Consider the following 6,787-nt stretch of genomic DNA (forward strand, 5'->3'; position numbering starts at 1 on the left):
TTTCTGCTTTGTAACAAAGTGAATCAGCTATACATATACATATATCCCCAATTACATCTTCATTCCCTCTTTAGAAAATGTGACTAACAAGATGCCACTTTCCACAGATCTATAGAAATGCTTAACAATTGAGTGAACATTTTTAACACAATTTGAGCTGCACGTACAAAGATGTAGAAGAAAAGGTCTAAAAATGTAAGGTACTCCTATCTGGTAAAGTCACTGATTTCGGTTAAAGTATACGTTTCCATTTAAAAAGAAAAGAGCATCAACAGTGAAATGTGCAACTCAGTAAATCCAAAATACATTCTATGAAAATGACTTTTTTAATTAAATCAGGAAGAAACTAAAAATGTCTTTGACTATGAGTTCGCTAAAGTATGACATGGTTACCGTAATTTCCACATTTAAACATGAAATAAATAAATGTATGATTTTGGTTTGTCGAAGTGAATATTAGGAAGCCAGAGGCAATTTAAATGGAGATAATCTCCCTTTTCCTGTTATTGCACTGTCACAAAAAGGTCAGCAGAATAAACAAGAATATGTTAACAGAATTTCAACTCATTTTATCACAAAGCCCTGTATTAGTCGGGTGTTATCCTCTGCACTATTCTGTGTGAAATACTGTGTTAAAATGTGACTTTGAAAAATTCAAGTCGAAGTTTGCAGAAACTGCAGGCATTCACAACTCTCCAAATATTTACTTACTTTGCCAAATTAAAAACATGCTGTTTTTCTATAATAATTCAGTTACTCTAATACTTCTATTATGGGCCCAACCTCTGCTAAAGACACTGCAGGAGAACACACACACACAAAGTGTATATACCATGGTCCCTGCCCTCACAGAACTTACAATTCAATTATGAAGTAAAATAACAAGAATAGTAATGGTTGAACACGTCACTACAGCGTAGATTTTTGATGTTCATGACAAAGGCATTCATCTGGAGAGCCTCATGGAGCCTAAAACATCAGGCTCTCCCTAAAGCCCTCCTGTGTTACAGAGACCGAGTAACACACCAGCTAAGTGACTTTGAGAAGTGAAACAGAGGAGAAATGATGAATGGTACCTTCATGAATGCCCAAGTCTACTTCAAATCGCTTGTAAAATTGTGTGATGCTGGCAGTAATGCTAATATAATTCAGAAAGTATGGATATGTACAATCATGTATTCGCAACAAATATTACACACTTACTATGTATCTGGCAACCGTTCTTAGCGTTGGAGACATAGCAGTGAATACAGGATACAAAGGCTATTCTCTCACAAAGCCGACATTCTAGTGGGAGAAGACAGAGAGTAAATCAATAAATACTGAATTTGTCAGGTTATGCTGTGAGTGCCAGGGGCAGAGGTACTGCTGGAAATGGGGATTGGTTGCTCTTTATATAGAATGGTCAGGAAATACCTCTTTGTGACTTTGATATTTGAGTAGAGAACTAAAGATGTCAAAGGGAAGACCTGGCCAAGAAAAGAGGAAAGCACATGCAAAGGCCCTGAGGTGACAGTGGTGTTAGCAAATTTGAGGAACAGCAAGGAGCGTGGTGTGGCAGGAGTGAAGTGCAAAGGGCAGAGGTGGGAAATGAGGTTAGAAAGAGACAAGTACATGGGGAAAGGGCAGCAAGAGCCCACTGTGCTGGGCCTCAATCAAACACGGGCTGGAGTCTTACTTGAAAGTGTCATGACATGGGATACCTTTGTACAGATACTGAAGGATAAATGAGATTTATCTAACTTGAAGGAAAGGAAATTTGAGATGCATGCTTATATCTGTTCACTCTCTATTTTTAGATCTTTCTGGTACTTCTGAGAACATTAAAAGAAAGACCAATGCTTGTGCTCAGACTTTTATTCAAAATGAATCATCCATTCCCGGCCATTTTTTTTCCCACCAGAACACCTTGGAGCCCACTGAATTCATAGGGCCAGTTCACTGGCTTTCTAACTTTCTTCACTTTGTTCTGGAAATCTCTCAAAAAATGAGAATGTATAGTCAAACGAGTCATGTGTGGCTCCACATGAAATGAAAACTTTTCAAAAACTATTTAAACATCTGATTAAATTTTTTTAAAATCCATGGTGGTTTCAGTCGGCTCCCAGCTTATAGTAGCAGAAACTTTAAGAATGTAAGAAGGTGAATTTTCATACACCTGTCTGATAAAGGCATTAAAGGATGGTTTGGAAAAAAGGTGAGAATTAATCAAGCGAGGTGATCTCACCCTAAATATACATTAATTTATGAGATGCTAACAGCATGGGAATTAACCTATGAAATAGCTGCTCACTTTATTAAGCAAAGAGGACCGAAATGTGCTACGCTCGTTATAACAGAAACTGAAATACATCATACTGCAAGGTAACTAGGCAATGACTGAAATGGGTTTTATAAGGACAACATGCCTACTGAATGGCTCAGCCCATTTCAAGTTCAAGAGGCTAAATCAAGGACTAAATTTCAGGCCTCTTGCCTTCCAAGGTGGCCCACACTCTGTCTATGGAGTGTGTATCTCCCTGAATAAACCTTCCTTCACTTTACTATGTCTTGCTCTTGAATTCTTGCCTGCACAAAGCCAAGAACCCACACTGGGCGGCCATCCCAGGGACGCAGACATGACTTGGGATGTGACCATCCTCTCGCACCCCACTCTCTTTGCTGCAGCATCTTTTCTGGCACCCAGTGCGGGGCCTCCAAGGCCATAATCTCGATCCGCCTACTGGGCTATGGCTCCCCTCTGAAGGGTGGCTGGGCCTTATCCTGAGCCACGTAGACTCGAGTAGCCCGTTAAGTGGCAGCTGACGTCGCCTGCAGGATCTGGCAGAGACCAGCTCTCTGGCCGTGAAGAAGCACACTGAGGCCAAGGCTCTTCCCCCTCAGTCTTTCTCATTCTCCTATTGCTCTATCTCTTCGGACTTGAAAAGATCCACCCAGACGACCACCAAACATCCAAATTAAGACTGCGCGGCAAGTAACTGACAACTTGGTTGGGTCTAAAGAACTCCTGCCAGGGGGCTTATCTGGTGGCGCAGTGGTTGAGAATCTGCCTGCCAATGCAGGGGACACGGGTTCGAGCCCTGTTCTGGGAGGATCCCACATGCCGCGGAGCAACTAGGCCCGTGAGCCACAACTACTGAGCCTGCGCGTCTGGAGCCTGTGCTCCGCAACAGGAGAGGCCGCGATAGTGAGAGGCCCACGCACCGCGATGAAGAGTGGCCCCCGCTTGCCGCAACTAGAGAAAGCCCTCGCACAGAAACGAAGACCCAACACAGCCAAAAATAAAAAAATAAATTAAATTTAAAAAAAAAAGAAAATAACTAAATTTCAAACTGAATTCTTGAGACTTCATAAGCATATATGGAAAATTGATTTCTCTTTCTATTCTTCAACTTTCTCAGCTATTCATTGAGGAAAATTCCATTTCACTACTTCCCAAGGGGTATGTTTTGGAGTTGTTCATGTCTGCGACTGCTAAATATTATGGTTTTCTCTGCTGTGTCTATAACCTCAAAACAGTTATTTGCAAATTCCAAGGCACACACACACACACAAAATCAATGCATCCTAGTTTCATTTATTAGAAATCTCCTAAAAGGTCATTGGAGTGCATAGCCCAGTATCCTGAATATCATTTTGTGAGGTCTGGGATTCCTCATGGATTTTTCTGTTGAATTTATACAAATGAAAAAAAAAAATCTGAGCAGTCATTTGGGAATCGGAGTTTAAAAATTCTGCAACCTTCATAAAGCCTTTCTCAATCAGCTACATAAAAGTGCTGTCTCCCTTCTTTGAAATCTTCTAGCAGTTATGGCCTGTATTAGTCATTTGTCAATTTATTTTATACTGCTCTTTGATAGTTCTTCTAGTCTTTGTATTTAAGTATTATTTTTAATATTTTATTGTTACATTTCTCAATACTTAGAACTTATTTAACCAGATTTTTAACATTTACAAGATTAAAGACTAAAACTGTAACATCTATGCAATCCCTTCCCCACCTAGGCATTTCCAGATAGGAAATATCTGGCATACTGCAGCTATGCCTTCCAACAATACGTTGATTAGATTTTTGATTTCAGATACATTGTTGGAAAAAAGTCCACAGCTGACACAGCTGCTGATACTAAAGCAACTACATCTTCCAAAAATATTCACAAAAGCCTGAATAAGTCAACCTATAAGGATAATCACAATTTTTACACAATTGAAGATATAAAAGCTGTACATTGAGGAGGATTCTGGAAAATAGCAGAGTAGGAACCACCTGGAATCTGTCTCCCCACCTAGACAACAATTGCACCAGCAGAATCTATCTACTCTAACTATTTTAGAACTCTGAAGGCTTGAAACTTCCAGGGGGAAGCAATTAAAGGCATCCAAATTGGAAAGGAAAAAATAAAATTATCTCCATATGCAGATGATGTGATTTTATATGGGGAAAACCCTGAAGATTCCACAAAAAAAACCTGTTAGAACTAGTTCAGCAAGGTAGCAGCATTAGTTAGTAGCAGCAGTTAGCGTCTGAACACTAACAATGAAAAATATGAAAAGGAAATCGTAAAAACAATTCAGTTTACTAGAGCATCAAAAATAAGAAAATACTTAGGAATGAACTTAACCAAGGAAGTGAAAGACTTGTGCAATGAATACTACAAAACAGTGCTTTAAAAAATCAATGAAGACATAAATAGAAGCACATCCCATGTTCATGTACTGGAAGATTCAATATTAAGATATCAATACTACACTAAGCAATCTACAGATTCAATATAAACCCTATCAAAATTTCAGTGATTTTTGCAGAAATAGACACATCTATCTTAAAATTCATATGGAATTTCAAGGGACCCTGAATAGCCAAAACAATCTTGAAAAAGAACAAAGCTGGAGGGCTCATACTTCTTGATTTCAAAAGTTACTATAAAGCTACAGTCATCAAAGCAGTGCATTACTGGCATAAAGACAGACGTATAAAAAAGTGGAATAGAATAGAGAGCCCAGGAATAAACCCTCACATATCTGGTCAAGTGATTTTTGACAAGGGTGCCAAGATCATTCAATGGGGAAAGGACAGTATTTTCAATAAACGGTGCTGGGAAACCTGGATATCAACATGCAAAAGAATGAAGCTGGACCCTTATCTAACACCACATAAAAACATTAACTCAGAATGGATCTAATAGTTAAATATAAGACCTAAAGCTATAAAACTGTTAAAAGAAAATATAAGACAAAAGTAACTAAGCGGATTTTCTTGTTTAATTTTTTTAAAGGAAACTCAGAGCATTTAGCCCAACCTTATTAGTTTATTAAACAAACTCCACTGCATGCATTTCTGGGAACCACCTTTATTCGTCTACTTCTGTTCTACTCTTAGTATGTTTCTATTTATGTTCTGTTTTATTACATTGTATGTGTTTATGCAGCTGCAAAACTTTAGAAGTTATCTAAATACATGAACAAGGTACATTAGATAATGTTGGGCATTTACAAATTTCCTTAAGGATTACCCAGTTCAATGATTGGGGTTTTTTTTTTCATCAATAAGCAAGAGAAGAAAAGAAGTTAAATGCAAAAAGTCAATTGATCATGTTTTTCACTTTATATTTTTAATTGAAGTATAGTTAATTTACGATGTTGTTTTAGTTTTAGGTGTATATATATAAATATATTCTTATGTTGTTCACTTTTGATTGTTGTGTCGTTAAATAGAAAATGTGTAATTCTGGCAGTGGCTTATGAAATAAAATATTTTCCTGCATTAAAGTAAACAGGATATTACAAAGGCATTGCTGTAGAATAGGGGCATATAACGGCAAAGAATTAAGAAAAGGCTATAATTAATGATTTTCTTTAGCCCTCTCTGTGCCACTCATCCACCATGAATGCCATGATTTTCTCATTTCACTGAGTTTAACAGGAAACCAAAATTCCTGAAAAAGCTGAGTTCTTCATCTTACCCCTTTCACTTTACGATTCTCTGAACAGCTTGGACAGTACAGTTTTGTTCACGTGGGAATATCCCCCAAGTCACAGAGGTTGAGATTTTGACCCATGCCTCTTATTTCACAGAAGAGATCCCACTGCACCTGGTGTACAAATTAATGTTTTTAAAGTCCTCACTCGCCAGCAAATGCATTAACTTCTTAAATTGTGACTGAGTCATTTCTTCGAAACTTTCTCAGAAAAATGCTGATCCTAACAGATTTGCTTTCAAAAAATTTGGATATGATTTCCATAACATTTTGAGGGCAAAATGCCAAACGCTCAGAACTATTAAAGATATAGAGCAAGCAGACGGACAAAAAATATTATCAGCTATAAAAGTCACCGACTGGGAGAGTTTCACAGTTAACTCTTGCATTTCTTCAGCTATGGGCTTATCTGGATCAGCTTCTTCAATAAATCTGATTATTCTTTGATCTTAAAAGGAATCACAGTGTTATTTGAATGGAGAGAAGATTGATATTTCACTTGTCATGGTGAAGGAGGTCCTGTGACTTTACTTAAGGCATCACCACCTGTGTGTTCTCATCAGGGTCTCTATTTCCTTATTTAGGTGATGGGTAAGCTTTGTGGACATTTATTGAGCCATCCCTTTATGCTTTGAATGCTTTTGATAAGTAAATTATAACCCCCCAAAATTATTAAATATTTTTAAATAAGTGATCTTGATAGAAATCTTTTAGGTACACACCAACCTGAGAGATGTACTGAATCCTGCATGTTTTGAAATTCATATCAAATTTATTACAGGCAGTAATGATCTAGTGTATTGTTCACT

General features: G+C 37.7%; 1 pseudogene; it reads left to right on the forward strand.

Moving 5' to 3' along the window:
• Positions 1-6,442: 6,442 nt before the first annotated feature.
• On the forward strand, positions 6,443-6,553 carry LOC137211533 (U6atac minor spliceosomal RNA; annotated as a pseudogene).
• The last annotated feature ends 234 nt before the right edge of the window (positions 6,554-6,787 follow it).

This window comes from Pseudorca crassidens, chromosome 18 (genome assembly GCF_039906515.1).
Source record: "Pseudorca crassidens isolate mPseCra1 chromosome 18, mPseCra1.hap1, whole genome shotgun sequence".
NCBI classification, from domain to species: Eukaryota; Metazoa; Chordata; class Mammalia; order Artiodactyla; family Delphinidae; genus Pseudorca; species Pseudorca crassidens.